Source organism: Babylonia areolata, chromosome 6 (assembly GCF_041734735.1).
Source record: "Babylonia areolata isolate BAREFJ2019XMU chromosome 6, ASM4173473v1, whole genome shotgun sequence".
NCBI lineage: Eukaryota > Metazoa > Mollusca > Gastropoda > Neogastropoda > Buccinidae > Babylonia > Babylonia areolata.
This window is the reverse complement of record NC_134881.1, coordinates 10,333,346-10,350,929: the sequence shown is the minus strand read 5'-3', so window position 1 is coordinate 10,350,929 and position 17,584 is coordinate 10,333,346. Positions and strand designations below refer to the sequence as shown.

General features: G+C 47.8%; 1 protein-coding gene and 1 long non-coding RNA gene across 2 annotated transcripts in view; one reads left to right on the top strand and one right to left on the bottom strand.

Moving 5' to 3' along the window:
* Positions 1–17,584, bottom strand: part of LOC143283228 (uncharacterized) — a 79,409-nt gene that overhangs the window by 35,911 nt on the left and 25,914 nt on the right. The window lies entirely within an intron of this gene.
* Positions 1–17,584, top strand: part of LOC143283279 (uncharacterized) — a 36,855-nt gene that overhangs the window by 16,053 nt on the left and 3,218 nt on the right. Inside the window, exon 2 of the long non-coding RNA XR_013055383.1 lies at positions 13,655–13,705. This is a non-coding gene — a long non-coding RNA (uncharacterized LOC143283279). The remainder of the gene's footprint in view (positions 1–13,654; positions 13,706–17,584) is intronic.

Sequence of the window (17,584 nt, the reverse complement as noted above, 5' to 3'; positions counted from 1 at the left end):
AGAAGAGATACAAAGACTCCTTGAAGAAAGCTCTCGGTGCCTGTCACATTGACCATCGCCAGTGGTCCGCAGTAGCCGCTGATCGAGAGACCTGGCGACGCACCATCCACCAAGCTGTCTCCTCCTTCAAAAACAACCGCAGGGCCAGCCTTGAGGACAAACGCAGAAGGAGGAAGAACCACGACGCTGCAGCCGCGAACCCAGACCAGACTTTCCCTTGCAACCGCTGCGGCCGACTCTGCTTTTCCCGCATTGGCCTTGTCAGCCATGAGCGTGCCTGCATCAGACGTGGACAACGCCCTTCCTAGATCTTCGTCAGCGAAGCCAGGCCATGATGATGATGAGGTTACTTGCACGGTCTTTAAATCCCAGTACTCTTTTATCTCTAAATATTCGGGGGAAATTAGTAAATTCGTTGTGTTTAGGTGTATCATTTTGTCATAATTATATTCAGCTCGGAGTGTTTCAGGTCTGTAATGGTGATTGTCTAATTGCAGTATGTAAATTTTCCCAAACATTTTTGGTGGGGATGGAAATGTGATGTAATTGTAATGTAGCCCGGCTGGTGCTGTTTATATTATTCGGAACTAGTATGATGGAAACTGAAATATTGTTATTGCCATTGTGGTTAGCGTAATGTATATTGCTTAAGGAAGAGATAAGTGGGGAAGGGGAGGGGGAATGTACTCTTTTGCAATTAGTAAAAAAAAAAAGAACATAGTCAACAGAGCCAGCGAGGTGTTACAGGTTTGCCTGTTTCCCTCCCTTCCGTGCCACTGCCTGCGACGGGTCTCCGGGACAAGTCTGGAATGGTCCTCATCCCCCTTCTAACGTGTCACCCAGAAACTCCCTCACTCCCGTTCCCGTTCCCACTTTCCCACTGTCCCTCTTGCCCGACCAGCTTCAGCCAGCAAACTACCAGCGTGGTCCGTCTTTGGCTGTCAGCATGTGTCTGAACTCTGGCAGCGTGTTTTGGCAGAACTGGCGCTGCAGTTGTCTGCAAATTGTATTATGCTATAGTTAGACAGAGGTTATTTTTTTTGTGTGTATGAGTAATGCTTGGGTTTGTGGCGTTCATTTATTTATGTATGTTTGCATGACCATAGTAAAACGAGCTGAACTTTTCTGTGTCTCCGTGTTTGTGTTGTCGGGACGTTAGCTAGTCTGGGAAGGGGCGGGGGTTCATGGGCAACCCCTTACGGGTTGTGACAATGGTGGAGATGCGGGGTAACTTATAGGTTAGTTAGGTGGGTACTGTGGGGAGGGTGTCATTGTTCTGTTTGTCCTATTAGTTGGTTTATGGTGTACAACTTCATATTTGATTGTGGGTTTAGTTAAGATTTTGTGTTGAACTAGATAGCTGTACTAAAACCTTCATAATTGAGGGATGTAGTGTGTGAGGTTGGACATTAAAAATTTGGTCGGTTTCATTTGTGCTTCTGAGAGCATTCGTTTACTCTTCCGGAATAGCAAACCCCAGATTTGGTCGTGTGGTGGATGTGTGTTTGAGGTAAGCCCTAAACTTCAATCAACCTCACCATGCCGACTAGGAGGCAGGCTGCCAATGTTGCCACACCAGGCTCAAAGACACCAGTTGCAAAACGAGACAAGAGTTTTTCTCCTGGAACTCTTGGAAGGGCTGAGTTGTCTGGCTGGGTTAAGGACCAGTTAAGTGAACAGCTCCCTGGCTCGCTCACTTCAGCAGGTAAAGGTGAGGCCCAGCTGGATGTAGCTTCCGTCCAAGATCCTTGTGCTAGGTTCCGGACTTTGGGTTCTGACTTGGGTTTGTCTGGTGAAGCCTTGGCTCGATTCATCGTAGATGCAGTAGAGAAAGAGGAGGCTAGGCGTATGAAAGAGAAAGAGAAAGAGGAGGCTAGGCGTATGAAAGAGGAAGAGAAAGAGGAGGCTAGGCGTATTAGAGAGGAGGAGAGAGAGGAAGCCAGACGTATAAGGGAGGAGGATAGATTATTCAGGGAAAGGCAGTTGGAGGAAGAGAGGCAAAGATTTGAGAGGAAGATAGAACTCAAACGAGAAGAGATAGAGGCCAGGTCCGTGCAGCAGTTTCCCCTTACACCCTTCGATGGTAAGGATGACCTGGATTCTTTCCTCACTCATTTTGAGAGAGTGGCTGTCCTGAATAAGTGGAAACGAGAGTCCTGGGCCGCCCGCCTGGTTTCGTTACTTCAGGGCCGAGCAAGAGTCTGAAATTGGAAGTTACGACTCACTGAAGGCCGCGTTGTTGCGTGTCTTCCTCTTGGACGCCGATACTTACAGGAAGAAGTTTTGGTCTATGCGGAAGTTGGCTGACGAAAATTTCGAACAGTTTTTAAACCGCCTGAAGACATGTGTTTCTCGCTGGTGTACGGCAAGCGGAAGAGATGAAAACCGGGTGGAAGATATAAAGGATCTATTCCTACAAGAACAGTTCTTTTCAATTTTAACACCAGAACTGGTGACCGAAATCCGAAAGGAGGAACCACAGGGTGTTGAAGACGTGGCCCGAATCGCAACTAAGGTCGCTCGTGCAAGAAAGGCAGGGCGCTCAGCCGAAGCCGAGTTCAGGGCCTCCAAGCGAATGGAGAGAGAACAGGACACCGTTCCTGAGCCGGTTCTTAACCAGGAAACATCCTCCAAGCGAAGTGGCTCCGGACAGCCAAGTGCTCAAAGAACCCACAACCCCAAGCCGCCAACCTGTTTCAAGTGTGGCACTGTCGGACATTTTGCTCGGGAGTGTATTCCGCCAAAGCGAGTCTCCATGGTAGCCAGACACTTGCCTTCCAGAAAAGAACATCTTCCGCCACCCCCTACTTTGTGCGTCCCATGTGCCTCCAAAACATACACTCCCTGTTGTGAGGTTGTTGTTAATGGAGAGACAGTCAGAGGACTACGTGACACTGGAGCACACATGATCGTCGTGGCCCGTCGCTTGGTCTCACCTGATTCCTTTATGGGGTCGACGGTTCGCGTCGTTTTGGCTGAGTCCCGATGTGTGTCCGTGCTGCCAATAGCTCGTGTTGACCTAGAGTCACCGTATACTGTTGGAAAGTTCCATGTAGCCGTGATGGAAGCACCTGTTGAGGATGTTCTGATCGGTAACACGGCATGGAACGTGGATGGCACCACTGCGAATGTTCCGGTTTATGCCGATCCCAAGATCGTAGATACTGTCGCGACCAAGGCCCGAGCCAAGAAGAGATTCCAGCCTGTTCTCCCCTTTCCCACAGACAGTGTAAACTCACTCAGTAGAGAGGAGCTCTCAAAGCAGCAGGACCAAGACCCGGACTTGCAGAAAGCAAGAGAGTCGGCTGTGAGAAAATTAGTTCAGAAAGCAGGGTCTGGGAAAGTGACTTACCGCCGTGAGCAAGGGGTGCTCATTCGGTGTTTTCAGAACCAGTACGGGGAAGTCACTCAGCTCTGTATCCCTAAAAATCTTCTGTCTACAGTTTTGCGTCTAGGGCATGACGACCCCATGTCTGGTCATTTGGACGTACAACGTACCCGGGCCAGAATTTTCCCTCGCTTTTATTGGCCAGGTATGTGTACCGACATCAGACGTTACGTCCAGTCTTGCGAGGAGTGCCAGAAGTCACTGGCGGAAGGAAGAACTACTAAGGTCCCTCGTGGGAAGACGCGAAGAGATTCCACACAGGGCAGCAGGGTGTTGCCACTTCGTTCCCGCAGACAAAATAGGTTGGAACGCGAGTGGCAGGGTCCTAACACTCTTACGCGCCGAGCTGGGTTGGCTAACCGTGTCCAGATTGGGAACAGGGAAAAATTGTTCCATGCCAATCTCCTGAAGCAGTTTGTGAAACATGCACACCACTAACAAAGTCTTTATCTATGATTCTGTCAGTGATTTTCATCTTGTTTTTTGTTTAGTTTTTGTGATTGCTATGTGTACATATACAGATAAACAGAAGGGCGCAACGTGTGGGTGCCCTGACGAATTCAAAATATGTATATTCTGTTTAATGCAGATGTTGAGTGTTCGTGCTGGGACAGTGATTTGTTTTGATTTACAAGCGTGGGCGAGACTCTAGGGTGGCATGCTATTTTTGGAAATGGGAAATTCGGGAGAGCCTGTCACCTGGGTTTGTAAACAGAATTCGTTTGTGTACTCGCCGCGACATGTGGTAAAGATTCAAACATGTGGTTTGATTTTAAGAAGCGGGGTGTTGTCACGGCTCGTGACGGTTTCTATGCATGTGTTCATGTGCAACTCTCTTTTCCATCCCTTCTCCCCCTTTCTCTCCCTCCCTCTCCTCTCTCTCTCTCCCTTCTCCCCCTCTTTCCATCCCTCTCCTTCACCCCCCTCTGTCCCCCTTCATGCTTTTACACGTGCATATCTGAGGATATGTGTATGTCATGTCCCTTCTCCTGAACGTTTTGTGAACTCTGAGTTCAGAAGTCTATATGGTGGGGAGAGAAAGATTTCTCTGGGCTTTTGATGCCAAGCTCTGTTAAGAGACGGATCACCGTTCCAGCGAGGGAGCTGTTGGGTGTCGTCCTACAGAAGTAGTGGGGTGTGTTCGTTGTCACCTCCTTTCTGTGTGTGTGTGTGGGTCTGTTTCACACCCTGGGCAGCGGTGTGCCCATTTACCTGGTGACAGGTGAGGGACTCGGTGTTTGTCTGCGTAATATTAATGTAGTGATGTGAATTGTGATATTAGTTGACATTTAAGTGAGATTTAGGTTACTTGCACAGTCTTTAAATCCCAGTACTCTTTTATCTCTAAATATTCGGGGGAAATTAGTAAATTCGTTGTGTTTAGGTGCATCATTTTGCCATAATTATATTCAGCTCAGATTGTTTCAGGTCTGTAATGATGATTGTCTAATTGCAGTATGTAAATTTTCCCAAACATTTTTGGTGGGGATGGAAATGTGATGTAATTGTAATGTAGCCCGGCTGGTGCTGTTTATATTATTCGGAACTAGTATGATGGAAACTGAAATATTGTTATTGCCATTGTGGTTAGCGTAATGTATATTGCTTAAGGAAGAGATAAGTGGGGAAGGGGAAGGGGAATGTACTCTTTTGCAATTAGTAAAAAAAGAACATAGTCAACAGAGCCAGCGAGGTGTTACAGGTTTGCCTGTTTCCCTCCCTTCCGTGCCACTGCCTTCGACGGGTCTCCGGGACAAGTCTGGAATGGTCCTCGTCCCCCTTCTAACGTGTCACCCCGAAACTCCCTCACTCCCGTTCCCGTTCCCACTTTCCCACTGTCCCTCTTGCCCGACCAGCTTCAGCCAGCAAACTACCAGCGTGGTCCGTCTTTGGCTGTCAGCATGTGTCTGAACTCTGGCAGCGTGTTTTGGCAGAATTGGCGCTGCAGTTGTCTGCAAATTGTATTATGCTATAGTTAGACAGAGGTTATTTTTTTGTGTGTATGAGTAATGCTTGGGTTTGTGGCGTTCATTTATTTATGTATGTTTGCATGACCATAGTAAAACGAGCTGAACTTTTCTGTGTCTCCGTGTTTGTGTTGTCGGGACGTTAGCTAGTCTGGGAAGGGGCGGGGGTTCATGGGCAACCCCTTACGGGTTGTGACAATGGTGGAGATGCGGGGTAACTTATAGGTTAGTTAGGAGGGTACTGTGGGGAGGGTGTCATTGTTCTGTTTGTCCTATTAGTTGGTTTATGGTGTACAACTTCATATTTGATTGTGGGTTTAGTTAAGATTTTGTGTTGAACTAGATAGCTGTACTAAAACCTTCATAATTGAGGGATGTAGTGTGTGGGGTTGGACATTAAAAATTTGGTCGGTTTCATTTGTGCTTCTGAGAGCATTCGTTTACTCTTCCGGAATAGCAAACCCCAGATTTGGTCGTATGGTGGATGTGTTTGAGGTAAGCCCTAAACTTCAATCAACCTCACCATGCCGACTAGGAGGCAGGCTGCCAATGTTGCCACACCAGGCTCAAAGACACCAATTGCAAAACGAGACAAGAGTTTTTCTCCTGGAACTCTTGGAAGGGCTGAGTTGTCTGGCTGGGTTAAGGACCAGTTAAGTGAACAGCTCCCTGGCTCGCTCACTTCAGCAGGTAAAGGTGAGGCCCAGCTGGATGTAGCTTCCGTCCAAGATCCTTATGCTAGGTTCCGGACTTTGGGTTCTGACTTGGGTTTGTCTGGTGAAGCCTTGGCTCGATTCATCGTAGATGCAGTAGAGAAAGAGGAGGCTAGGCGTATGAAAGAGGAAGAGAAAGAGGAGGCTAGGCGTATTAGAGAGGAGGAGAGAGAGGAAGCCAGACGTATAAGGGAGGAGGATAGATTATTCAGGGAAAGGCAGTTGGAGGAAGAGAGGCAAAGATTTGAGAGGAAGATAGAACTCAAACGAGAAGAGATAGAGGCCAGGTCCGTGCAGCAGTTTCCCCTTACACCCTTCGATGGTAAGGATGACCTGGATTCTTTCCTCACTCATTTTGAGAGAGTGGCTGTCCTGAATAAGTGGAAACGAGAGTCCTGGGCCGCCCGCCTGGTTTCGTTACTTCAGGGCCGAGCAAGAGTCTGAAATTGGAAGTTACGACTCACTGAAGGCCGCGTTGTTGCGTGTCTTCCTCTTGGACGCCGATACTTACAGGAAGAAGTTTTGGTCTATGCGGAAGTTGGCTGACGAAAATTTCGAACAGTTTTTAAACCGCCTGAAGACATGTGTTTCTCGCTGGTGTACGCCAAGCGGAAGAGATGAAAACCGGGTGGAAGATATAAAGGATCTATTCCTACAAGAACAGTTCTTTTCAATTTTAACACCAGAACTGGTGACCGAAATCCGAAAGGAGGAACCACAGGGTGTTGAAGATGTGGCCCGAATCGCAACTAAGGTAGCTCGTGCAAGAAAGGCAGGGCGCTCAGCCGAAGCCGAGTTCAGGGCCTCCAAGCGAATGGAGAGAGAACAGGACACCGTTCCTGAGCCGGTTCTTAACCAGGAAACATCCTCCAAGCGAAGTGGCTCCGGACAGCCAAGTGCTCAAAGAACCCACAACCCCAAGCCCCCAACCTGTTTCAAGTGTGGCACTGTCGGACATTTTGCTCGGGAGTGTATTCCGCCAAAGCGAGTCTCCATGGTAGCCAGACACTTGCCTTCCAGAAAAGAACATCTTCTGCCACCCCCTACTTTGTGCGTCCCATGTGCCTCCAAAACATACACTCCTTGTTGTGATGTTGTTGTTAATGGAGAGACAGTCAAAGGTCTACGTGACACTGGAGCACACATGATCGTCGTGGCCCGTCGCTTGGTCTCACCTGATTCCTTTATGGGGTCGACGGTTCGCGTCGTTTTGGCTGAGTCCCGATGTGTGTCCGTGCTGCCAATAGCTCGTGTTGACCTAGAGTCACCGTATACTGTTGGAAAGTTCCATGTAGCCGTGATGGAAGCACCTGTTGAGGATGTTCTGATCGGTAACACGGCATGGAACGTGGATGGCACCACTGCGAATGTTCCGGTTTATGCCGATCCCAAGATCGTAGATACTGTCGCGACCAAGGCCCGAGCCAAGAAGAGATTCCAGCCTGTTCTCCCCTTTCCCACAGACAGTGTAAACTCACTCAGTAGAGAGGAGCTCTCAAAGCAGCAGGACCAAGACCCGGACTTGCAGAAAGCAAGAGAGTCGGCTGTGAGAAAATTAGTTCAGAAAGCAGGGTCTGGGAAAGTAACTTACCGCCGTGAGCAAGGGGTGCTCATTCGGTGTTTTCAGAACCAGTACGGGGAAGTCACTCAGCTCTGTATCCCTAAAAATCTTCTGTCTACAGTTTTGCGTCTAGGGCATGACGACCCCATGTCTGGTCATTTGGACGTACAACGTACCCGGGCCAGAATTTTCCCTCGCTTTTATTGGCCAGGTATGTGTGCCAACATCAGACGTTACGTCCAGTCTTGCGAGGAGTGCCAGAAGTCACTGGCGGAAGGAAGAACTACTAAGGTCCCTCGTGGGAAGACGCGAAGAGATTCCACACAGGACAGCAGGGTGTTGCCACTTCGTTCCCGCAGACAAAATAGGTTGGAACGCGAGTGGCAGGGTCCTAACACTCTTACGCGCCGAGCTGGGTTGGCTAACCGTGTCCAGATTGGGAACAGGGAAAAATTGTTCCATGCCAATCTCCTGAAGCAGTTTGTGAAACGTGCACACCACTAACAAAGTCTTTATCTATGATTCTGTCAGTGATTTTCATCTTGTTTTTTGTTTAGTTTTTGTGATTGCTATGTGTACATATACAGATAAACAGAAGGGCGCAACGTGTGGGTGCCCTGACGAATTCAAAATATGTATATTCTGTTTAATGCAGATGTTGAGTGTTCGTGCTGGGACAGTGATTTGTTTTGATTTACAAGCGTGGGCGAGACTCTAGGGTGGCATGCTATTTTTGGAAATGGGAAATTCGGGAGAGCCTGTCACCTGGGTTTGTAAAAAGAATTCGTTTGTGTACTCACCGCGACATGTGGTAAAGATTCAAACATGTGGTTTGATTTTAAGAAGCGGGGTGTTGTCACGGCTCGTGACGGTTTCTATGCATGTGTTAATGTGCAACTCTCTTTTCCATCCCTTCTCCCCCTTTCTCTCCCTCCCTCTCCTCTCTCTCTCTCCCTTCTCCCCCTCTTTCCATCCCTCTCCTTCACCCCCCTCTGTCCCCCTTCATGCTTTTACACGTGCATATCTGAGGATATGTGTATGTCATGTCCCTTCTCCTGAACGTTTTGTGAACTCTGAGTTCAGAAGTCTATATGGTGGGGAGAGAAAGATTTCTCTGGGCTTTTGATGCCAAGCTCTGTCAAGAGACGGATCACCGTTCCAGCGAGGGAGCTGTTGGGTGTCGTCCTACAGAAGTAGTGGGGTGTGTTTGTTGTCACCTCCTTTCTGTGTGTGTGTGTGGGTCTGTTTCACACCCTGGGCAGCGGTGTGCCCATTTACCTGGTGACAGGTGAGGGACTCGGTGTTTGTCTGCGTAATATTAATGTAGTGATGTGAATTGTGATATTGGTTGACATTTAAGTGAGATTTAGGCTACTTGCACAGTCTTTAAATCCCAGTACTCTTTTATCTCTAAATATTCGGGGGAAATTAGTAAATTCGTTGTGTTTAGGTGCATCATTTTGCCATAATTATATTCAGCTCAGATTGTTTCAGGTCTGTAATGGTGATTGTCTAATTGCAGTATGTAAATTTTCCCAAACATTTTTGGTGGGGATGGAAATGTGATGTAATTGTAATGTAGCCCGGCTGGTGCTTTTTATATTATTCGGAACTAGTATGATGGAAACTGAAATATTGTTATTGCCATTGTGGTTAGCGTAATGTATATTGCTTAAGGAAGAGATAAGTGGGGAAGGGGAGGGGGAATGTACTCTTTTGCAATTAGTAAAAAAAAAGAACATAGTCAACAGAGCCAGCGAGGTGTTACAGGTTTGCCTGTTTCCCTCCCTTCCGTGCCACTGCCTTCGACGGGTCTCCGGGACAAGTCTGGAATGGTCCTCGTCCCCCTTCTAACGTGTCACCCCGAAACTCCCTCACTCCCGTTCCCGTTCCCACTTTCCCACTGTCCCTCTTGCCCGACCAGCTTCAGCCAGCAAACTACCAGCGTGGTCCGTCTTTGGCTGTCAGCATGTGTCTGAACTCTGGCAGCGTGTTTTGGCAGAACTGGCGCTGCAGTTGTCTGCAAATTGTATTGTGCTGTAGTTAGACAGAGGTTATTTTTTTTTGTGTGTGTATGAGTAATGCTTGGGTTTGTGGCGTTCATTTATTTATGTATGTTTGCATGACCATAGTAAAACGAGCTGAACTTTTCTGTGTCTCCGTGTTTGTGTTGTCGGGACGTTAGCTAGTCTGGGAAGGGGCGGGGGTTCATGGCCAACCCCTTACGGGTTGTGACAATGGTGGAGATGCGGGGTAACTTATAGGTTAGTTAGGTGGGTACTGTGGGGAGGGTGTCATTGTTCTGTTTGTCCTATTAGTTGGTTTATGGTGTACAACTTCATATTTGATTGTGGGTTTAGTTAAGATTTTGTGTTGAACTAGATAGCTGTACTAAAACCTTCATAATTGAGGGATGTAGTGTGTGAGGTTGGACATTAAAAATTTGGTCGGTTTCATTTGTGCTTCTGAGAGCATTCGTTTACTCTTCCGGAATAGCAAACCCCAGATTTGGTCGTGTGGTGGATGTGTGTTTGAGGTAAGCCCTAAACTTCAATCAACCTCACCATGCCGAGTAGGAGGCAGGCTGCCAATGTTGCCACACCAGGCTCAAAGACACCAGTTGCAAAACGAGACAAGAGTTTTTCTCCTGGAACTCTTGGAAGGGCTGAGTTGTCTGGCTGGGTTAAGGACCAGTTAAGTGAACAGCTCCCTGGCTCGCTCACTTCAGCAGGTAAAGGTGAGGCCCAGCTGGATGTAGCTTCCGTCCAAGATCCTTGTGCTAGGTTCCGGACTTTGGGTTCTGACTTGGGTTTGTCTGGTGAAGCCTTGGCTCGATTCATCGTAGATGCAGTAGAGAAAGAGGAGGCTAGGCGTATGAAAGAGGAAGAGAAAGAGGAGGCTAGGCGTATGAAAGAGGAAGAGAAAGAGGAGGCTAGGCGTATTAGAGAGGAGGAGAGAGAGGAAGCCAGACGTATAAGGGAGGAGGATAGATTATTCAGGGAAAGGCAGTTGGAGGAAGAGAGGCAAAGATTTGAGAGGAAGATAGAACTCAAACAAGAAGAGATAGAGGCCAGGTCCGTGCAGCAGTTTCCCCTTACACCCTTCGATGGTAAGGATGACCTGGATTCTTTCCTCACTCATTTTGAGAGAGTGGCTGTCCTGAATAAGTGGAAACGAGAGTCCTGGGCCGCCCGCCTGGTTTCGTTACTTCAGGGCCGAGCAAGAGACACCTGTCTACGACTTTCAGAGTCTGAAATTGGAAGTTACGACTCACTGAAGGCCGCGTTGTTGCGTGTCTTCCTCTTGGACGCCGATACTTACAGGAAGAAGTTTTGGTCTATGCGGAAGTTGGCTGACGAAAATTTCGAACAGTTTTTAAACCGCCTGAAGACATGTCTTTCTCGCTGGTGTACGGCAAGCGGAAGAGATGAAAACCGGGTGGAAGATATAAAGGATCTATTCCTACAAGAACAGTTCTTTTCAATTTTAACACCAGAACTGGTGACCGAAATCCGAAAGGAGGAACCACAGGGTGTTGAAGACGTGGCCCGAATCGCAACTAAGGTCGCTCGTGCAAGAAAGGCAGGGCGCTCAGCCGAAGCCGAGTTCAGGGCCTCCAAGCGAATGGAGAGAGAACAGGACACGGTTCCTGAGCCGGTTCTTAACCAGGAAACATCCTCCAAGCGAAGTGGCTCCGGACAGCCAAGTGCTCAAAGAACCCACAACCCCAAGCCCCCCAACCTGTTTCAAGTGTGGCACCGTCGGACATTTTGCTCGGGAGTGTATTCCGCCAAAGCGAGTCTCCATGGTAGCCAGACACTTGCCTTCCAGAAAAGAACATCTTCCGCCTCCCCCTACTTTGTGCGTCCCATGAGCCCCCAAAACATACACTCCTTGTTGTGAGGTTGTTGTTAATGGAGAGACAAAGGTCTACGTGACACTGGAGCACACATGATCGTCGTGGCCCGTCGCTTGGTCTCACCTGATTCCTTTATGGGGTCGACGGTTCGCGTCGTTTTGGCTGAGTCCCGATGTGTGTCCGTGCTGCCAATAGCTCGTGTTGACCTAGAGTCACCGTTTATTGTTGGAAAGTTCCATGTAGTCGTGATGGAAGCACCTGTTGAGGATGTTCTGATCGGTAACACGGCATGGAACGTGGATGGCACCACTGCGAATGTTCCAGTTTATGCCGATCCCAAGATCGTAGATACTGTCGCGACCAAGGCCCGAGCCAAGAAGATATTCCAGCCTGTTCTCCCCTTTCCCACAGACAGTGTAAACTCACTCAGTAGAGAGGAGCTCTCAAAGCAGCAGGACCAAGACCCGGACTTGCAGAAAGCAAGAGAGTCTGGGAAAGTGACTTACCGCCATGAGCAAGGGGTGCTCATTCGGTGTTTTCAGAACCAGTACGGGGAAGTCACTCAGCTCTGTATCCCTAAAAATCTTCTGTCTACAGTTTTGCGTCTAGGGCATGACGACCCCATGTCTGGTCATTTGGACGTACAACGTACCCGGGCCAGAATTTTCCCTCGCTTTTATTGGCCAGGTATGTGTGCCGACATCAGACGTTACGTCCAGTCTTGCGAGGAGTGCCAGAAGTCACTGGCGGAAGGAAGAACTACTAAGGTCCCTCGTGGGAAGACGCGTAGAGATTCCACACACAGGGCAGCAGGGTGTTGCCGCTTCGTTCCCGCAGACAAAATAGGTTGGAACGCGAGTGGCAAGGTCCTAACACTCTTACGCGCCGAGCTGGGTTGGCTAACCGTGTCCAGATTGGGAACAGGGAAAAATTGTTCCATGCCAATCTCCTGAAGCAGTTTGTGAAACGTGCACACCACTAACAAAGTCTTTATCTATGATTCTGTCAGTGATTTTCATCTTGTTTTTTGTTTAGTTTTTTGTGATTGCTATGTGTACATATACAGATAAACAGAAGGGCGCAAGGTGTGGGTGCCCTGACGAATTCAAAATATGTATATTCTGTTTAATGCAGATGTTGAGGGTTCGTGCTGGGACAGTGATTTGTTTTGATTTACAAGTGTGGGCGAGACTCTAGGGTGGCATGCTATTTTTGGAAATGGGAAATTCGGGAGAGCCTGTCACCTGGGTTTGTAAAAAGAATTCGTTTGTGTACTCGCCGCGACATGTGGTAAAGATTCAAACATGTGGTTTGATTTTAAGAAGCGGGGTGTTGTCACGGACGGTTTCTATGCATGTGTTCATGTGCAACTCTCTTTTCCATCCCTTCTCCCCCTTTCTCTCCCTCCCTCTCCTCTCTCTCTCTCTCTCCCTTCTCCCCCTCTTTCCATCCCTCTCCTTCACCCCTCTCTGTCCCCCTTCATGCTTTTACACGTGCATATCTGAGGATATGTGTATGTCATGTCCCTTCTCCTGAAGTGTCACCCCGAAACTCCCTCACTCCCGTTCCCGTTCCCACTTTCCCACTGTCCCTCTTGCCCGACCAGCTTCAGCCAGCAAACTACCAGCGTGGTCCGTCTTTGGCTGTCAGCATGTGTCTGAACTCTGGCAGCGTGTTTTAGCAGAACTGGCGCTGCAGTTGTCTGCAAATTGTATTATGCTATAGTTAGACAGAGGTTATTTTTTTTGTGTGTATGAGTAATGCTTGGGTTTGTGGCGTTCATTTAATTATGTATGTTTGCATGACCATAGTAAAACGAGCTGAACTTTTCTGTGTCTCCGTGTTTGTGTTGTCGGGACGTTAGCTAGTCTGGGAAGGGGCGGGGGTTCATGGGCAACCCCTTACGGGTTGTGACATCAGGTATACACAGGCATTTATACAAAGCTGTGAAAGGAATTTATACTTCTGTACTTGCATGTGTGCGTGACAAATGTTTGTATTCTGATCTGTTTGATTATCCGAGAGGAGATAAACAGGGCTGTTTACTTAGTCCCATGCTATTTTCTTTTCTTATCAATGAATTGGCAATGGAACTAACAAAAATGGGTAAATATGGCATCCAAATGATACCTAATGCTGTAGAAATCTTCTTACTGCTTTTTGCAGATGACGTGATACTGGTGTCAAGCACCCCTATATTTTCGCGCACGCGTGTGGGTGAGAGACACGAACATACACACCTCTGATGTGCCACGCGAGTAGACGCAGCCAAGGCTCTCTCTCTGTGGCTACCCTTCTCTCTCTGTGTGTGTGTGTGTGTGTGTGTGTGTGTGTGTGTGTGTGTGTGTGTGTGTGTGTGTGTGATCTTCAGTTTAACGTCTATTCACTATAAGTGTTTTTAAACGGAAAGGAGTAAAGTAGTGTATAAAGGAAAGGGAGTGCATGTGAATATTAGTGTAAAAAAAGTGTTTATGCTATGTATCAGAGGAAAGGTATATTATAAGAAAAAGTCTAAAGAGATTGTGGTGTGTATTGAATGAGGTGTCATGGGAGGGAGAATATGTATATGCATTTCAACAAGTATTAACCTACAACAATGTAAATATAAATATTACGTGTGTGTGTGTGTGTGTGTGTGTCCAAAATCGGTTTTATATTTTTGTAATATGCTCAAAGGAGGCAAAAAAGTCATTTTAGCTGTAAGTAAGATGATTAGATTTGCAAATGTTGCCTAGCTATACTTTTGGAGTTAAAAGACATTTGTGTTTTCTAAACTTTTATGTGACTTTGTTGTGTATTTGGAAATGTTTGTTCTGGGCATGAAAAGATTAGTTTGCAGTAATCCTCCATACTCCAATAGGAATGAAAGGATAATTAAAACTTAAAACTTGTGTGTGTGTGTGTGTGTGTGTGTGTGTCTAAGGCTACCACTCTCTTCTCTCTCTCTGGTTAACACAGAGAGAGAGAGAGAGAGAGCTTTCAGTAATACAAATTTAAATAAGACGGATGTCACATATATATATATATATATATATATATATATATATATATATATATATATATATGTCATTCCTGTGTTCACTGTGAGAGAGAGGGGGATGTGGGGGGAGGAGTAGGGGAGGGTTAGGGGAGGGGGGACCAAAGAGGCAGAGGTAGGTCTTTTCGTCACACACACACACACACACACACACACACACACACACATTCTTGTGCACAATGCAATCCACCAAGTTACCGCTTGAATAATACTGCACTGATCACGAAGTTCTATGTGAAAACACGCCCGAAAACAATCAATTTTAGACCGAGCAATACACGTGCACTCACATTCACCGACACAAACGTGTAAACTCATACAGTACTCAGCGGAGAGCGAAAGAGATAGGGGTTAGGAGAGAGAGAGAGACAGAGAGAGAGAGAGAGAGCATTTAACTATCCATATCAAACAAAACAAATGATGCTCCTATAAACTTTCAACTGGCGTAAAATATTACAAATAAGAATTAAATCATACCCCCCCTCCTCCCACCGAATGTTGTTTCGTATTCAATTATTTATTCATTCATTCATTTATTCATTTAAATATCATAAGTAACTTCACTGTTTGTGTTATCATGATGAACTCACCAGCAACACTGACGTCGGGGTTTAAGATACACGACCGAACAACAATACACGTGCGCTCACAGGTCGACCAAAAACGAACTTGAAGAACACGGAATGTTGTGATTAACTGGGGTTTAAAAATTAAAGTCAACGATCACACTGCAGTTGACTGAACCAGGCACGTGCGCCATCACAGATTGCTTCAGTTGTGTGATGATTAACTGGTTTAAAAAACAGTCAACAATCACACTGCAGTTGGGACCATGCACCATCACTGATTGCTTCTGTTGGGAGAAATGACTTGAGCACAAGCACGCGACCACTGCAGAAATAGCCAGTGAGCATTATGGCGGCACGGCGCGGCGAAGTGTGTGTGTGTGTGTGTGTGTCTGTGTGTGACGCAAAAACCTGCCGCTGCCTCGCAAAGCTGTCTTTGGTGACCCCCTCCCCTACCCCTCCCCCCCACATCCTCTCTCTCTCTCTCTCTCTCTCTCTCTCTCTCTCTCTCTCTAACACTGACAACAGCCTACCAGACAAGCCCAACATTCATCTAGCAGACAACCTATGTTCCACCACAACTACAGACGATTCCAACACTTCCACAACAGGTGACTCTAACACACCCATGACAAAAGACTCTCAGCCTGTTACAAGTGACGAACCTGACACCAACTATACACATGACTCCAGCAATGCTTCAGACACACCAACAGACAGCAGCTGTTGTCATGGTGACTGTGTTCCCATGTCACACTTCAACACAGTTACACAAGCTCTTCAGTCAGAAATCTGCTCTCTGAGCTTCACTTCAACAATTGAGACAAACATTCAACATTGAGATGGATGCACTTAACATGAAACAGAATCACTACATGAGTTCAAGCAAACAGCCAACATGTGCATCCAGTAACAAACACCAAGCTCCAAACACAAGACGGACACGACTTACACAGACGCCCACTGACCACTCCACAAACCCATCCCCACAAAATTCTACCCCACCCTCTCCACTCCCAACATCACCCACAACTGAATCCCACACCAGAGAATCCCCAAGCCAACGTGTCAGCCCCCGGTCAGTACAACCAGCTGACAACAAAACCCCTCTCCCAAAACACCCTTTCCACCAAGTCTATGTCGCCAAGGATACAACAACAATCCTGTTTGGCGACTCAACACTAAGAAGTGTAGATCTACGCCGCTCTACCCCGCCCAGTGGTAAGCCCCAGAAAGTCTGTGCTCAAGACCTAACGGTCTCTGGCCTGACACAGTGGCTCACTGAGCAAACCCCCTGCCCCAACGTGAAGCAGGCAACGTTTCACGTTGGTATTGCTGATTGCTGTGAATCTTCCACAACAGAAACCAGTATCTCCAGACAGCAGTGGGGAGCCCTCATCACACAGTGCCAACGTGTGTTCCCCAGGGCAGCAGTTCAGGCCTCCTCCATCATCCCTGCTAAGGGGCGGAGTCCCCTGAACGCCATCATCCGCCCCAGCAACGCCCATCTCCATGAGGCCTGCAGAGACATGGGGGTGACATACGTCGACCACTGTGCCACCTTCACAACTCAAAGTGGTGCGCCAAGAATGGCGCTCTATTCAAGTGCCTATATTCCCAGCAAAAAAGGTACAGCGCACATGGCCGAAAATATGTACCCTTCAAAAATCCAACTTCGACCAGATCCCACTTCACCTCACCCTATGATGAACCATCACCCCTCAAAACGCCCCCCCCTCCTGCCGACCCCTCCCCACCCACCACGCTCCACACATTCTGCCCTTGTGCCCAATGATTCAATGAATAAACGACCAGTTACCAACACAACCTCCCCTCCCCCCATGAACCAGACGGAGTTTCCAGATTTACCAAAACACAGGCAAACACATACAACTCCCCAACCACAACACAATACCCTCTCCCACCCCATTTCTCCCCACCACACTTTCAGTCCATCTTCCTCCTCCCCCCGCTCCTGCTCTGCCCATCAGGCGTGACGACACACGGCATGCTCACTTGGCCCCACCACCACCCCCTTCCTCTGCTGAACCCGTCACCCAGCCAGCAAGGAGGCAGCGCGCCGTGCCCTGCCCCGCCACTGTCCGCTGCCTCCTGCCTGTACTGTCAGGGAACAACAACAATGTGTTCCTGCTAGGCAGTATGGTTCTGTGTGTGGAACTGTGGCTCCACCACCACCACCACCACCACCACAGCTGTATTCTCCACACCCTCTCAGAAGTGGCCCACCCTGTGTGTGTGTGTGTGTGTGTGTGTGTGTGTCTGAGGCTACCACTCTCTTCTCTCTCTGGTTACCACACACACACACACACACACACACACATACACACAGCTTTCAGTAATACAAATTTAAATAAGACGGATGTCATATATATATATATATATATATATATATATATATATATATATATATATAAGTCATTCCTGGGTTCACTGTTTTGAGAGAGAGAGGGGGGGTTGGGGGGATGGGTAGGG